The sequence below is a fragment of the Drosophila miranda genome (genome assembly GCF_003369915.1).
Source record: "Drosophila miranda strain MSH22 chromosome Y unlocalized genomic scaffold, D.miranda_PacBio2.1 Contig_Y1_pilon, whole genome shotgun sequence".
Classification (NCBI taxonomy): domain Eukaryota; kingdom Metazoa; phylum Arthropoda; class Insecta; order Diptera; family Drosophilidae; genus Drosophila; species Drosophila miranda.
The window spans coordinates 11123203-11140912 of NW_022881603.1; the positions used below are offsets into that span (position 1 = coordinate 11123203).

Here is a 17710-nt window from a genome sequence, read left to right on the forward strand (position 1 = left end):
CCCATATGGAGCAGACCCAGAAGGGGCAGAGCAGCACGGCGCTACGCGATCTCGGGCAGGAAATTGCAAAGCTGGTGGAGATGCTGGAAGACGGGAAGAGGCGCTCCATCCACCAGCCGATGAGGGACTCCATTGAAAGCATCCGAGCGCTCTACGAGCTGGTGGCCATCCAGCTTCATGACGATAGGGCAAAGGCGGTGATCCGTACCCACCAGTCCTCCCAAACTTCGCCGTTGTTTAGGACAGCGGTGGAGGCAAAAAGGAAGCAGGAAAATGGGAAAGCACCGAAAAACAAGAGGAGCAAAGGGGTGGACACCCAGACGAAAACCTGCGCGGTTGGAGTGGATGCGAAAACTCCAACTCCAGGAGATAACGACACAGGGGAGACACCGACGGCGCCTCCGAACAGGGAGTGGAGGAAAGTTGAAAGAAGGCCGAGAGTTAGGAAGCCGAAGCCTTCTAGGGTGATGACGGATAAGGCACGCCCGGATGCCATCATCATAGCGGCGAAAGACCCGAGCAGCTACGCAGAGATTCTGCGAAAGGTAAAAGGAGACGAGAAGCTAAAAGGGCTAGGAGAGGCGGTGGCAAGAATCCGCCGCACCCAAAAGGGGGAACTCCTGCTCCAGCTCAGCAAATCAGGAGAGGAAACCTCGTCCTTCTAGAGTCTGGTCGGCGAGTCGGTAGGGGACGCAGCAGAGGTCTGCGCCCTCCAACAGCGAGTCATCGTTGAATGCAGCGACTTGGGCGAGGTGACCACCAAGGAGGAGATAAGGGACGCCCTCATGTCCCAGGTCCAGTTGGCAAACGTGGCACTGGACGACATATCAATAAGGAGAGGGTACGGACAGACGCAGATTGCAACTGTCCGACTTCCGACAGAGGACGCCGGCAGGGCACTCAAAATAGGAGGACTGAAGGTCGGCTGGGTAAGAGGCAGACTTAGGGAAAGGGTCAGCGTCACCAAATGCTTCCGCTGCATGGAGTTCGGCCACATGGCCAGACAGTGTAGAAGCGATGTAGATCGTTCTAAGCTGTGCCGGAGATGCGGGAAGGAGGACCACCTTGCAAAAGACTGCGACAAGGACCCCCAGTGCATGTTCTGCAAGGGAAAGAAGGAAGATTGGAGGCATATCGCAGGAAGCGGCAGGTGCCCCCTCTTTAGACAGCCACTTGCAAAGAGGATAGGATGAGGTGCATGCAGCTGAACCTTAACCACTGCGAGGCGGCACAGGCACTACTGAGCCAAGACGCCAGGGAGAGGAAACCGGACGTGGTCATCGTATGCGAACCATACAAACCGGTGCCAGGCAGCGGTTGGGCACAAAGTAAGTGCAGGAAGGCCGCGATCTGGGGCGTCGAGACCCCGCCGCTCGATGTGGATTCGTCAAAGGAGGGCTTTGTAAGAGCTAGACTCAAGGGTGTAACTTTCTACAGTTGTTACGCACCGCCGAGCTGGGACCTGTCGCGTTTCCAAACTATGTTGGAACACATTGCGGAAGACACTCGTGGGAGGACACCCTTTGTCATCGCAGGGGACTTTAATGCGTGGGCCGTCGAATGGGGCAGCAAAGAGACCAACGCAAGAGGGTACTGCCTACTGGAGCAGTTCTCGTCTCTAGACGTCGGACTGGCAAACGACGGGAAAAAGATGACCTTCTGCAGGGCGGGAAGATCCTCAATAATAGATCTGACCTTTCTGAGCAGTTCGCTATGTAGACATTCCACCTGGAGAGTGGGTGACGAATTCACATTTAGCGACCACCAGGCGATACACTTTGAGCTCGGACAGCGCAACAGAGTCCCCAGGAAGCCAAAAACAACGGGGCCAAAGTGGAAGGATAGTCTACTGGACGTCGCAGCCTTCTCGGAATCCTTCAGGCAACACGAGTGGAACCTAGCTGGTATCTCAGCGGAGGAAGCGGCACGGGAACTGACGCAGAGGATAGCCGACGCATGCGATCAGTCCATGCCAAGGAGGAAGCCGTCTCTACGAGAAGACCTTGCTACTGGTGGACGCAGGAAATAGGCGAGCTTAGAAGGGCTTGTCTCCGAGCGCGACGGTGTGCCCAAAGATCGAGAGGCCGCTACGCCTTCGAAACCAGGCAAGAGGAATTTCGCACGGCAAAACACGGGCTGAAGGTGGCCATCAAGAAGAGTAAGAGCGACTGCTTCCGCCACATATGCGACGAAGCGGAGGTAGACCCCTGGGGTACTGCTTAAAAGGAGGCACCAAAAGGATCAGAGGAATAAGCACCCCTACCCCGACGTGCCCGCAACTGCTGCATAGGATTGTGACAGCGCTGTTCCCCAGGCACCCGCAGAAGGAAGAAGCTAACCTGGACCAGGAGGAACCACCATACGAGCCAGTATCTACACTAGAGGTCATAGAAGCAACCAGGAGAGTTGGCGACCGGAAGGCACCAGGGCCGGATGGAATACCCAACAAGGCCCTAAAGCTCGCGGTGGCCACCCGACCGGAACCCTTTGCGGAGACTTTCAACAGTTGCCTCAGGGAGGGAACATTCCCAAAACGATGGAAGAGGCAGCGTCTAATTCTGCTGCCCAAAGGCAACAAGCCAGCAGACGATCCATCGGCGTACAGACCAATCTGCCTGTTGGAAACGGTGGGCAAGATGCTTGAAAGAGTGCTGTACAACAGGCTTCTAGAGTTCGTGGAGGAAACAGAAGCACTCTCAGAGGCGCAATATGGATTCCGGAAATCCCGCTCGACCGTGGACGCCATCATGACGGTAGTTAGCATCGCAGCGAAGGCCATAGAAGGAACAAGATGGAGGTGGGGCACCAAGGAGTACTGTGCCATCGTGACGCTGGACATCCGAAACGCTTTCAACTCGGCCAACTGGTCAAGGATCGAGACGGCGTTGTACCGAATCGGGGTACCGGTATACCTTCTGAGGATGATCTCCAGTTACTTCTCGGACAGGGTGCTGGGCTACGAGACGGACCAAGGAGAGATAGCGTACGAGGTTACGGCAGGAGTCCCGCAAGGATCAGTCTTGGGGCCGCTCCTGTGGAACGTCATGTACGACAGCGTGCTCAGACTGCAGCTACCCCCAGGTTGCCAGCTAATCGGTTTCGCTGACGACCTGGCCCTAGTCGTTGTAGCTAAGGAGGTCCAGAAAGTCGAATTGGTAGCCAATACAGCTATTGAATTAATTTCTGGATGGATGCGGGAAGCCGGTCTGGATCTGGCTGGCCACAAGACGGAAGCAGTCCTCATCACGAGCAGGAAGAAGACGGAGTACGCCACAGTGCGAGTAGGAGCAGACTTGATAAAATCGCAAGACTCCATCAAGTATTTGGGAGTGATGTTGGGCAACCGCCTAACCTTCCGCTCGCATGTGGAGTATGCTAGCCAGAAGGCAGCGAGGATGCAAGGAGCTCTCTCCCGCACGCTTCCAACTGTTGGTGGACCAAAGACTGGATGCCGAAGACTGATGGCAAGCGTAGTGTCCTCCATCCTTCTCCACGCAGCGCCAATCTGGGCGGCAGCGGTCATAAACAACCAAAGCCTGCGAAGGAAGTTAGCTGCTCCATACAGGCTAGCCGCGCTGAGGGTCATCTCGGCTTACAGGACTGTGTCCGAGGACGCAGCACTAGTCCTAGCGGGTATGATACCCGTGGACATACTGGCCAGGGAGATGAAAATAGTGTACGAAAAGAGTACGGCGCAGGGAACCATAGGCGGCACGGCGGCCATCCGCAATACAGCGCGACAGGACTCCATCGAAACATGGCAGGAACGGTGGAATCAGAGCGTCAAAGGGAGGTGGACGCATAAATTGATCAGTAGCGCGAAGGAGTGGATCGGAAGGAGCAGAGGCAACGCGGACTACCACATAACGCAATTCCTAACCGCGCATGGGGGCTATCGTAGCTACCTATATAAGTATAAACACGATACCAGCCCATACTGCCCTACGTGCCCAACCGCAATCGAAGACCCGGAGCACGCCCTCTACGGCTGTAAGAGATACGCAGCATGGACGGAGAATATCCCCCCAGCAGAGTTGCTGGTTAGCTTTATGACAGCATCGGAGGATAACTATATATACGTGTACCGTCTCATCAAGCGCATCCAGGATGACCTGAGACGAAGCGAGAAAAAGCGGCATGTAGCGGCCTAGAATAGGCCCCCCCTCCCCGCGAAGCAATACCTAACGGTGATCCCGCGGGGGGAAGAGGTGTGTATGTGTGTGGGGTGGTTTTAGTACGTATGACTTGACTAGAGCAAGGAATCGTGCATGCCAATGGCACGGGTCATTGGTATCTCATGAAGATTTCCACTCCTCATGGCGCATCCATGGAAAAAAAAAAAAACAACTACACACACACACACACACACACACTGTCGCGTAGCTGTAGCTGCTACATAGCCCCCCGATTCACACAGAGCGAATACGAGGCGGTCATCAGGGACATAGCCAACGACGCCAAGGACAGATCCCCGGTCATAATAGCGGGCGATTTCAACGCCTGGGCTACGACCTGGGGCAGTGCCAGGAACACGCCCCGACGGACAGCGCTATTGGAGGAATTTGCGAGCCTGAACGTCTGTCTCCTGAACGCAGGAAGCACCCCGACATACAGCAAAGCAGGCCGAGTGTCTATCATAGACCTCACCTTTGCAAGCCCGGAGATCGCTCGCCACGCAAAGTGGCAAGTCCTGAGCACGTACACGCACAGCGACCACCTGGCTGTGATGACGGACACAGCCGCCATCGGGAATGCAACAAGGGGGCAACGAGCGAAATTGACTGGCTACAAAGAAGCAACGCTGGATACAGACGCGCTTCTAACAGCAGCAGAGAACCTAGCTGCCGCCGGGGACGCCGAAACAAGCGCGAGATCCATCTCCAGGACCGTCGTAGCGGCATGTGATGCAGCTATGCAGCGAAGGAAGCTAGGAGGAAGTAGACACCGCCCAGTACCATGGTGGAACGAGCACATCGCCCAAGCAAGGAGGGAGTGCTGCGCAGCGCGACGCGCGTACCAGCGATCCAGAGGTACACCACAGTTTGGGATCAAAGGGGCGGCATTCAAGGCAAATCGGAGAACCCTTAGAGACGCCATTAGAAGCAGCAAGGCCAAATGCTTCCAGCAGCTCTGTGAGGCGGCAGATGCAGAACCCTTCGGAGGGGCATACAAGCTGGTCATGGGAAAGCTCTGTAGGCAACCCACCCCCAAGTGCCCTGTCCTGCTGAGGGAAATAGTCTGCGCACTCTTCCCCCGGCAACCACCACTCCAGGAGGCAGACAGCGTCGAGGATCAGGCACAGGCGGCCACCACCACCTTCTCGGTGAAGGAGGTGCAGGAGGTCACTGCCAAACTGAAGAACGGCAAGGCGGCAGGACCCGACGGAATCCCCAACGCGGCCCTGAAATGCTTGGTCAGTGCCCACCCAGAGGTATTCGCACGGATGTACAACCAGTGCATCCAGGAGCGGTACGTACCACTAGCATGGAAACGCCAGGTACCCAAGCCAGGCAAGGACCTTAGCGACCCATCGGCATACCGACCACTATGCATGCTAGATGGTGTGGGCAAGATCTTCGAGAGGCTGGTATGCAACCGACTTGAGGCCGAGCTGACGCAACGGAATGGCCTCTCCACCCTCCAGTTCGGATTCAGGAAGCAGAGGAGCACCATCGACGCCATCCAGATGGTTACGAGATTGGCCAGAGAAGTCATTGCAGGAACTCGATGGGCAGGAGGCTCGAAGGAGTACTGCCAAGTGTGCACGCTATACGTGCGGAACGCATTCAACTCGGCCAGCTGGAAGAGCATCCTCGATGCACTGGCGAGGAGAGGCACACCCCAATACCTCATCCGGACGCTCCGAAGTTATTTCACGGACCGCGTATTGCTGTACGACACGGAGGATGGAGCGAAGCAGCACATAATCACCGGTGGCGTTCCACAGGGTTCGGTCCTAGGGCCGATCCTGTGGAATGCGATGTACGACGACATGCTGCGTCTGGAACTACCGAAAGGCTGCACGCTAGTGGGCTTTGCGGACGACATCGCGCTAGCGACGGTAGCAAAGCACATCAGCGGAGCAGAGCAGAGATGCAACGCAGCAGTGGGAAAAATAACATCATGGCTCACAGCGAACGGACTGTCCCTAGCGGAGAAGAAAACGGAGGAAAAAGTAGCAGGAAGGTGGTCGAACAGGCGTGCGTGATGGTTGGTAGCACTGCCATCAGGACCAAGCCCGCCCTAAAATATTTAGGGGTAGTACTCGACCAGCGACTTACATTCAAGGCGCACCTGGAGTACGCAAGCGCGAAGGCAGCCACAGCAACAGCGGCCATCAGTATGATGATGGCCAACACTGGAGGGCCAAGACAACGCAGCAGACAGCTCATCGCCGGAGTTGTCACCTCCATAATCCTATATGGATCGGTTGTGTGGGCACCAGCAATGAGGGGGGCGTCATACAGCAGGGACAGCAGAGGCGCATACAGACGCTGCGCCCTCAGGGTTGCATGCTGCTTCCGGACGGTGTCAGAGGACGCCGCACTAGTGGTGGCAGGCATGGTCCCGCTGGACCTCCTGGCGGACGAGCGGCAGAGCGGCATGGCAGTCAGTAGCGAACGCCGCGAGGGCACTATAGCACGCTGGCAACGGCGATGGGACCAAGCCGAGAATGGAAGATGGACGAGACGGCTAATCCCCCAGCTGAGACCATGGATGCAGCGGAAGAGAGGCCAGATTGACCACTACCTCGGACAACTGCTAACGGGGCATGGCTGCTTCAAGAAATACCTATACCGCTTCAAGCACGCCGACGACCCGTACTGCAGCTACTGCGGGCCAGGAGTAGATGAAGACGCGGAGCACGTCTTCTTTTCCTGTCCCCGCTTTCGTCGGGAATGAGAGATGCTAGGAGAGGCGAGCCTAGGAGTAAGCGCAGACACCCTCACCGAGCGGATGGTAGCCGACGAGCAGACGTGGCACGCGGCTGCCAATATGGCAGCAAGCGTCATAAGGGAGCTGCGTAGGCTGGAGCGATGCCGAACCAACTAGAGCCATAGAAGACACCAAGCTCCGCACCGCGAAGTAATGCCTAGCGGCAGTCCCGCGGGAGCGGACCTACCCTCAACATTCCCATTCCAACAACCCATCCCCCCCCACCACCCACTATTGTTAATATTGTTTTCCCAATACAAAAAAAAAAAAAAAAAAAACACACACTGTCGCGAAATTTATGCAATGAACTCGCTTTTAATTATACCCGATACTCAAAATGAGTATTGGGGTATATTAGATTTGTGGTAAAAGTGGATGTGTGTAACGTCCAGAAGGAATCGTTTCCGACCCCATAAAGTATATATATTCTTGATCAGCATCAATAGCCGAGTCGATTGAGCCTTGTCTGTCTGTCCGTCCGCCCGTCTGTCCGTCCCCTTCAGCGCCTAGTGCTCAAAGACTATAAGAGCTAGAGCAACGATGTTTTGGATCCAGACTTCTGTGATCTGTCACTGCTACAAAAATATTTCAAAACTTCGCCCCGCCCACTTCAGCCCCCACAAAGGACGAAAATCTGTGGCATCCACAATTTTAAATATATGAGAAAACCAAAAACGTAGAGTTGTAGAGAATGACCATATCTTTAAGACTGCGGAATCTGAATTGGATCGTACTATTATTATAGCCAGCATCAGGAAAACAATTTCATTTTTTCTCGCCCTGTCTCTCTCTAACACACACGTAGCATAGGCGGCTTTGCTTAGAGTAAAACATTAGCGCCTAGATCTCAGAGACTACAAAAGCTAGAGCAACCAAATTTGGTATCCACACTCCAAATATATCGGACCGAGACGAGTTTGTTTCAAAATTTCGCCACACCCCCTTCCGCCCCCGCAAAGGACGAAAATCTGGGGATATTCAAAAATCTCAGAGACTATTAAGGCTAGAGTAACCAAATTTGGTATCCGCACTCCTGTTAGATCTTACTATAAAACGTGTATCTCAAAATTTCGCCCCACCCCCTTCCGCCCACACAAAAGACGAAAATCTGTTGCATCCACAATATTGCACATTCGAGAAAACTAAAAACGCAGAATCATAGATAATGACCATATCTATCAGATTGCTGAATCTGGATCAGATCAGATCATTTTTATAGCCAATAGGAACAAATCAATTTGCAGTGGCTACGCAGCGCCCGACGTCACGCTCAGACTGATTTTCTGTCTCTCTCGCACGCACTCTTTGTCGTGTCGTTTAATATTAGCGACCTCTGTCGGAGGAGAGCCATACTGACTTAGTATCGGGTATAACCGTAGAGTTGCGGTGTCCGCAGCAACTCACAACGTTCCCCCCCGTTTTTTGTTATCTCTCTTCCGCTTTTTTGTTGTAAGAAAAACGCGAGCGCGTCTTTAGTCGCTGGCGTTTAAAAAAGCGCCAAACTCTCTTTATCCGAACATGCAAGTTGCTTTATCGCGTTTTTGGAGTATCTTTTTGGGTTTTTTAATTTATATTAATTAACGATTTTGCCCATTGCCAATTAATCACCTTTCGTTTTCAATGCACTTTCAAAAATTTGGAAATACTTTTGCCTTGTTTCTTTTGTTGTTTTCTTTTCACAATATTTCTTTTTTCTTGCACGCTATTTTTGGTTATTTTTTGCCGTAGTTTTTGTGATTGGCTCACATTTGAAATTCGCTTTGTTCGCAGCCAGTTTCCACCAAAAACTTATGGAAATGCTGCGGCTGGCATATAATTTGAGACTGCGATTGCCGCGACTTGCAATTGGAGTTGAGTTGGGTCGCAGTCCCTCCACAGCGCCTTCTACTCCTGCAACCCACCTCCCCAGTCGTCTACACCTCCTCCGCCTCCACCGCCTGCGCCTCCCTCGTTGGGTTCGTTGTCGTATGGATCTGTAAAAGGTCAGAGCGTGAGATATGAATTTTAATCGAGCTGTCAGTGCAGAGATATCTTGTATAATCTTTCAGAGGGTATGATGTATGATATCATATCCAAGGCTTCGACGCCCGAGGCTACCCTTTCTTCTTTCTGGTTTTATAGTATCTAAGCATTTCACCAGCTACGAAACGTGAGGAGCCAGCAACAGCCAGAGAGACAGATTGCGCTGCGCCAGGCCAAATACCAAATAAACATTCACCAATGGAGCTAAGCGCATATAAGCTAATTTGCGAAAGCCAACAACAGACTACGAATAGCGTCAGACAACCGCTGCAGAAGCGTGTATCTCTATCTAATGAATACGCAAAGCAGAATATGATGAAATCGTCTAAACTTAGATACGGTTTTTAAGGGGCTCGGCTCACGCAATCCTCCAAACGGACAATGAGAGCGACCAGGCTGGAAAGACAGGTGTCTGGGGACAGGCTGGCGAGGATGATTAAATTGGTTTGTTTTTTTTCAGACACATTTCCCTAATAAGCAAATCAATTACCGTTTACTATTCGTTTCAGCCGCTAAACTTCGCCTTGAGCCTCCCGATTGGGGCGCAGTTCGAACGAGACTGAGCCTCTCAGAACGGGCCCGAGCATTTTCTCTTAATTGCGAAAAGAAAGTGAACTCAACATCTGCATTAAAAGCAATTAAATATCTTTTGTGTGTGAGTGAGTATTACCCCCTGCATAGTACATAGATATTGTATCTGTATCTCTCCAGCTTCTCTCAGTGCTTGAGAGAGTAAGCTCTGTTTGGGGTGAGCGGGTGGATCGAGGGGCATCTTTTAATTATACTTTTTTTGGCGCTGCTAATGGTCAGACTCGACTCTGAGCCATGCCATGGAAGTATTCAATGAATTGGAACTAATTGGTGCGATGAAAATCTGTATATGAAAGGTCAGGGCCAGGCCCATTATTAGATCGAGCTGAAGGCCAATAATCTTTAATGATCCACCCACACTTGACCAAGTAGAAAATGTTCTACTCCATGAAGATGTCACTCCATAGATACGAGTGCCTATGGATAGGCTAATCTAATAACACGCCTGTCAATCGCATACAACGCAATCGATAAATCCTTAGTTGTGTTCAGAAAGTCGTAGATAAACCAGACGCCATATGTTATACAATATAGAACAAGTTTTTTATGGTTGCTGCTGCTGTTGTTGTAATTGTGTGTTTTGTGTTCACTTGAAGCGACAAACCCGTTTCGATTTTCACATGTGCCAGAGCTAATTTATGCCGCGCTCTGTTCCTCCACTCCACCAAATTACTGGTTTCCTTCGGGGTCTACGCACAGATAAGACCTAAATTTATGTAAGATTATTGTGCATAATTCGAGTTGAAAGGTTTTCCTACCCTGCCGCACCCTCACAGGTCCAGTCCAAATGTTCTGTTATGCATATGAAGTGGTTTTCGGAACAGTCAAAATGTGAGGGCCATATTGGGATAGGGCTGCCGTTTGAGGACGTGCTCTGAGTAGCCAGTCAAGAGTAACGCAATTGAGGCTCCTGATTGTGCTGCTTGGAGAGATTCATGGGAGGGGGGCAAATAGCTCTGTTACAATCCTAAAAGTCATGCCCCCCAAATCTTCCACTTCAAACTTGTTTCCTTATTTGGTTAATTTATTTATTTATGAATATCACATCTCATCGTTTTCTTGGAGAAGCATCATCATGATTTACCACCCACTCGAAGCATACCGAGACGCTGACGAACCGTATCTAGATATTTCTTCATTCCGAAATTCGAATCAAACATGCAACTCCCACGTCCGAAACTCAAGCTTTAAGCTCGGCTCCAATCGCTGCAAGCTCACACAGGGATGGGACGGGAGAACAGAACGTGGAACTGAAATGTGGCACAAATATTGAACCCACTTCTTGCCACAGAGCATTGAACCAAAGGCGATGTAAACAAAAGCCCACTTGGAGCTGGTCCCCCAAAGAGCTTGTGACAGCTGTCTGCCTCCAAGTCTCGGGCCCAACTGTCGTCGTCGTTCCAATTGGACAAGCTCACCTTCAAATGCAGTCGTTGCACATGCCCCACATGGCATGGCCATTCCGCATCACTTTCGGTTTGGCCCGGTAACAGATGTCAGAGAGAGGGAAAATAAGTGCACTGGAGTGGACATTGTCTTGTCTTTCGGTGCCTGTTGAAGGTCACGTGGCGTCCCCACCACCAGCTGTACGAGGTGTCGGCTTACAAGATCTAATTTCACGAATAAGTATATAAGTAGGCCATGCGATAAAGTACCCAAAATACCCATGTGCATATGTTTCTTTTCCTTTTTATACCCGATACTCAAAATGAGTATTGGGGTATATTAGATTTGTGGTAAAAGTGGATGTGTGTAACGTCCAGAAGGAATCGTTTCCGACCCCATAAAGTATATATATTCTTGATCAGCATCAATAGCCGAGTCGATTGAGCCCTGTCTGCCAGTCCGTCCGACCGTCTGTCCGTCCCCTTCAGCGCCTAGTGCTCAAAGACTATAAGAGCTAGAGCAACGTTGTTTTGGATCCAGACTTCTGTGATATGTCACTGCTACAAAAATATTTCAAAACTTCGCCCCGCCCACTTCCGCCCCACAAAGAACGAAAATCTGTGGCATCCACATTTTTAAAGATACGATAAAACCAAAAACGCAGAATCGTAGGAGATGACTATATGTTCTAGAATGTAAGATCTCAACCAGATCGTATAATTATTATAGCCAGAATCAAGAAAACAATTTCATTCTTTCTCGCTCTGTCTCTCTCTAACACACAGGTTTCATGGTCGGCTTTGCCAATTGCAAAATATGAGTTCAAGGATCTCAGAACCTATAAGAGCCAGAGCAACCAAATTTGGTATCCACACTCCTGTGATATCGGACCTTGACCGTTTCGTGTCCAAATTTCGCCACACCCCCTTCCGCCCCCGCAAAGGACGAAAATCTGGGGCATCCACAAATATCAGAGACTGTTAAGGCTAGAGTAACCCAATTTGGTATCCGCACTTCTGTTAGATCTCACTATAAAACGTATATCTCAGAGTTTCGCCCCACCCCCTTCCGCCCCCACAAAGAACGAAAATCTGTTGAATCCACAATATTGCAGATTCGGGAAAACTAAAATCGCAGAATCATAGATAATGACCATATCTATCAGACTGCTGAATCTGGATCAGATCGGATCATTTTTATACCCAAAAGGAACAAATCAGTTTGCAGTGGCTACGCAGCGCCCGACTTCACGCTCAGACTGATTTTCTGTCTCTCTCGCACGCACTCTTTGTCGTGTCGTTTAATATTAGCGGCGTCTGCCGGAGGAGAGCCATACTGACTAAGTTTCGGGTATAACTGTAGAGTTGCGGTGTCCGCAGCAACTCACAACGTTCCCCCTCGTTTTTATACCCGATACTCAAAATGAGTACAGACACTCGCACTCACACAGGTAGAACGGAAAAGTGGGATCAACCTTCTGGGCGCCACTTTCCCCCTTCCCCTTTCGATAAACTGCTGGCCCCAACAATGAGGAAAGTTTTACTTATTTATGCAATTTTTAAAAGAAATCAGGTTTTATTTTTTCTCAAAAAAATATTTATTGTCTTATATTATTTTTTTTAAAACTTTTTTAAAACGAAGTAAACTTTTTTTGCAACCCGGTTTGAGCCGAATTTGTTGGGGCCATAATGCGAGCCCATAAGGCCTACAGGGAAGACAGAGGATTGGAGGGCAGAAGGTGGGGTAGCAGGGTGTCAGCGTGGGCATCTTGTTAATGTGACAGGTTTCGCCTTTGTTGCAGTCCAAAATGAATGCCTCCAATTGATCTCCACCTCCGCCGAATGGCACTTGTTGCTCGGTTTTTGGCTATTTTTAATTTTTTCGAAATTTCTCCTGAAAAAATGACACTGGCTGATTCTGGCTGGCAGTCGTTTAGATAAATGTTTCCGCTACTGAAATTTATTTGAAACAATTTGAACAGAGCCCGAGAAAACCGGCATAAATTACACAAAGGAAATGGGCGTGTCAGGTGGGCAACAGCTAAATTAAAACGCCGACGCGTGGCAAAGCGTCTGACAGATCGCACCAGATCGGGTCAGATCCGATCAGACCGGAATGCAGGGGCCCACGCTGAAGCAATTACGAGTATGGTTAATTGTTTGGGGAACAAATGTACACGATAATCGAAGAAAAAGGCAACAAATTGATCAAGAATCGAGAGAATTGAGATCAATTCTTAATAGACTGATGAGTATACAAAATGTACTATACTTATATTTTTCTAACACTTTACACAGAACAATCACTTTAATAAAATAGCTCTTTGAGGAAAGACTGCCTCCGGTTGGTAGGATTATATCGTAGACAGAATCAACTTTGTTGACGACGCTTTTTGTACCCTCGACTACAGCTCTAATTGCAGGTATATATAAATATTGCTTGGATAACACGGAGTTCTAGGTGGTTCTAAAAACAGTAGCACTGCAGATGAAATGCTTGCATGGGTGGGAGCTGTAGGAACAGTAGCTGAGGCAGATGCGTACTTCTGGCTGGGCGTGCAGTACATGGAGTGCAGGAAGAGGCGGGTCACCTCGCCAATTACCGAGCGGTCGGGTATGCTCTGGGCCATGCCGTACAGGGCCATCTTTCCGACCACGGGCTGGCCAGGATCCTTCATGATCTCCGCCGTGCGGATGTGGAGGTGGGCAATGAAATTGTCTGCCACTCCGGCCTGGGTGTGCATGTCCGTGACGCAGATGTGGATACTGGTAGACTGAATACCAAATTTTAAGCATGGTTAACTATGGTTTTAATAGATCTATCATACCCAGAGGTGAACTGCAGAGCATTCAGGTTCCAGCCGAGCTTGCAGAGCGAGTCCGACAGTCGGAAGATATCAAACACATTCGATCCAAAGGCAATGACGGAAGTGGCTGGCTTGCCAAACACAAACAGGCCATCGATGTCGCGAACACTGTGGAGTTTCGATAAGGTCAGCCGTAGTCCAAGTGCATTCGTCCCCAGTCTTACCCCCTCTCAATGTAGCGAGCCGTGTCTACAATGCGCTTGGTAGCCTCCAAATAGCCATCGTAGCCGAAGCTCATCATGGTGGCCCAGCAGGCGGCGATGATGCCTCCGGCACGGGAACCATTTACAGAGGGTAAGCCGTAGACGCCGCCTGGCCAGTCGGTGGTCACTGTGAACTGGTGATCCTTGAACTTCTTCTCAGAGTACAGGATCACCGACGATCCCTTTGGAGCAAATCCGTATTTGTGCGTGTCGGCAGAGATGCTGGTTACGCCCTTAACGTCAAAGGGCGTCTACGTGGACGGGAATGTCGTACTTTACGCCCAGAGCGGCGATGGCTTCGATGTCGTCGATAGTGCCGTAGGGGAAATTGGGAGCAGAGCCAACCAGCTGGAGCGGCATAAGGCTAGAATTAGTGGGGATAAATTGGGGAAACATGGGTCAATCCTCACCAGAATGGTGTTCCTATTGATGGCACGCTTGAACTTCTTCATGTCGACCTCGAAGGTCTCCGGATCGACGTCCACAGATCTCACATGGATGTTGAAGTATTGGCCACCCTTGTCGAAGGCCGCATGCGCGGTGCGTGGCACGACTATGTTTGCCTGGTGATTCCCTTGTACTCGCGAGCGTAGTCCCGGTATGCCTTCATGGCCATCACAATGGACTCGGTGCCGCCGGTTGTCATGGTGCAGCAGCTGTCGTTGCTTCCATGGAACAGATTGCAGGCCATACGCACCACCTCGGCCTCCATTTTGCAGACGCCCGGGAAGAGGTCCGCATGGAGGGGATTCGTGTACGACGCCTTGCCATACACCTCCGTCACGAGCTGCACCAGCTCCGGGTTGTAGCCGTACACGGCACCGGAGACGCGACCGTCGCGCCATTCGTAGTGACCTGTCTTTAGATGGTCGTCCACCAGCTTCAGGATCACCTCCTTGCTCAGACCCTTCTCGGGCAGCGTCACCGTGTATGTGGGGTCTGCGTTGCTCTCCTTGATCGCCGATTCGAAGTCATTGTTGGCCTTGGTAAGCTCCGCCTCCACCTGTCGCCGAACTGCGGGTATTTTCTTGGCGAACCTGAAGAACTGCCGCCTGCCACGCGTGTAGAGACCTGCAACAAACAAAGCGATGGAGGAATGATCGCCTGATCAACTAATTTCAATATTCCCCTATCGAATAACCTAATGCATGCTTATCTAAAGGCGTATCGAACCATGAAATAAAATGATGAATCATTATACCCGATACTCAAAATGAGTATTGGGGTATATTAGATTTGTGGTAAAAGTGGATGTGTGTAACGTCCAGAAGGAATCGTTTCCGACCCCATAAAGTATATATATTCTTGATCAGCATCAATAGCCGAGTCGATTCAGCCCTGTCTGTCTGTCCGTCCGTCCGTCTGTCCGGCTGTCCGTCCCCTTCAGCGCCTAGTGCTCAAAGACTATAAGAGCTAGAGCAACGATGTTTTGGATCCAGCCTTCTGCGTTATGACACTGCTACAAAAATATTTCAAAACTTCGCCCCGCCCACTTCCGCCCCCACAAAGGACGAAAATCTGTGGCATCCACAATTTTAAAGATATGAGAAAACCAAAAACGTAGAATTGTAGAGAATGTCCATATCTTTAAGACTGCGGAATTGGATCGTATTATTATTATAGCCAGCATCAAGAAAACAATTTCATTTTTTCTCGCCCTGTCTCTCTCTAACACACACGTAGCATAGGCGGCTTTGCTTAGAGTAAAACAATAGCGCCTAGATCTCAGAGACTACAAAAGCTAGAGCAACCAAATTTGGTATCCACACTCCTAATATATCGGACCGAGACGAGTTTGTTTCAAAATTTCGCCACACCCCCTTCCGCCCCCGCAAAGGACGAAAATCTGGGGATATTCAAAAATCTCAGAGACTATTAAGGCTAGAGTAACCAAATTTGGTATCCGCACTCCTGTTAGATCTTACTATAAAACGTGTATCTCAAAATTTCGCCCCACCCCCTTCCGCCCACACAAAGGACGAAAATCTGTTGCATCCACAATATTGCACATTCGAGAAAACTAAAAACGCAGAATCATAGATAATGACCATATCTATCAGATTGCTGAATCTGGATCAGATCAGATCAATAGCCAATAGGAACAAATCAATTTGCAGTGGCTACGCAGCGCTCGACGTCACGCTCAGACTGATTTTCTGTCTCTCTCGCACGCACTCTTTGTCGTGTCGTTTAATATTAGCGGCGTCTGCCGGAGGAGAGCCATACTGACTTAGTATCGGGTATAACCGTAGAGTTGCGGTGTCCGCAGCAACTCACAACGTTCCCCCTCGTTTTATAATGAGAATGTGTCGATCGGTAGTCGCTGGAACACGATAGCATATCGTGGAAGCCAGACAGGTCTTGTGCGAAGTTGCCGAACGGAAAGGAACTTTTTCCAAGAATTCGGGTTCCAACTGGTTGCTTTAGAAAACCGATTGTAATTCCAATTTTGGAATTCGTAGAACGTTTTCCATTTAGGGGATTAGTCATAAGAAATCTCTTGTGCTTCCAAACAGGTGCCACCTGACTGATAAAGGAGCTACAAGGGAGAGCCCATTGAAAACTAAATTCCAACTAGCGTATTAGCGGATATTCTTATCGAAGCCAGAAGCTATGCCGTTTGGCTATATATAAATTGTTGTGTATATATAAATTTGGTTTCTAATCTATTGTAATCTGTTCCCAGATTAAACGCAAAAGTTCAGGAAGGGCACACAACGAGTGCATGGCACTCGAACTCTATTGTATAAGGCACAAAGTACATAGTACATGGGTATACATAAGTACCGATTTCGATTTCTTGAGTCAAACTACAAAAATGGGCCGGCTAGGCTGGGTATTTACTTGGTGGGCTGCGTAGGAAAGTGCAAGCCGTGGCAGATAAGATTGTTTGATGGATTATAATTTAAGACGCCGCCGACAACGGCGTGAAAGGAATCGACAAACACTAGGTGGCCAGACTTTTGCCTACGAGTGCCTACTTGTAGATAGTGATGTATTTTGAGAAGACCTCTATCTCAGTGGAAACTCACTTTCATTCTGACAGACAAACGTCCAGAGCCAGAGCCGGTTATGGATTTTGCGTTCCGGAGAGTAAGAGCCAAACACTGCCGCACGCGCACGCCTCTGGCAAATAACTTATTCGAAGCGTGAATGTGGGCTACAAAGTGGTCGACTAAACGCTGATAAAGGTCTGGGCATGTAGTATCTCTCGAATTTAGTTGATACGATACGCCTCTATGCTATATTATTGCACCAGCTGATGCAGGCACGCAATGAAAACAAAGGCTCGGCTAAGTGTTTGATGAGGCGGCTGGTGCGTTGTCGGTTACTCACCTCTGTAATCTGTAATCAGGCTTGTTATAATGCAATTCACTTTATCTTTGTTTTGGTATGTGGGGACACAAACATGTCTCCAGTCGGTGTTCCGCTGGATTCCTTGGTGCCGGTGCTCCGCTGACGGTTCTCGCACCAGGTTTTCGGCCTGGCCAGTACCGGGCTGCTGCTGCCGATGTCCGCCGCTTCCGCTGATGTTGATGCCTGCCGCTGATGTCTTGGTGGGATCGCCGTCTCCACGATCACCAATTTTGCGGCCTCCACTATTCTCCACCGGAAAACCTCCCTTTTTTCTTCCTCGCCCCGTTTCCTTTTCTCCCACGCAACTCTGCCACTGCTTCCCAGGTTCCACTATAGATGCCGCTGTCTC

The 17710-nt window shown here is 50.2% G+C and overlaps 1 long non-coding RNA gene and 1 pseudogene across 1 annotated transcript; one reads left to right on the top strand and one right to left on the bottom strand.

Moving 5' to 3' along the window:
• Positions 1–8833: 8833 nt before the first annotated feature.
• On the top strand, positions 8834–9559 carry LOC117191984. Its single transcript, XR_004474132.1, has 3 exons — positions 8834–8918; positions 8985–9402; positions 9468–9559. It is a non-coding gene; the product is annotated as an uncharacterized LOC117191984 (long non-coding RNA).
• Positions 9560–13168: 3609 nt separating this feature from the next.
• LOC117191410 lies at positions 13169–17205 on the bottom strand (annotated as a pseudogene).
• Positions 17206–17710: the final 505 nt, after the last annotated feature.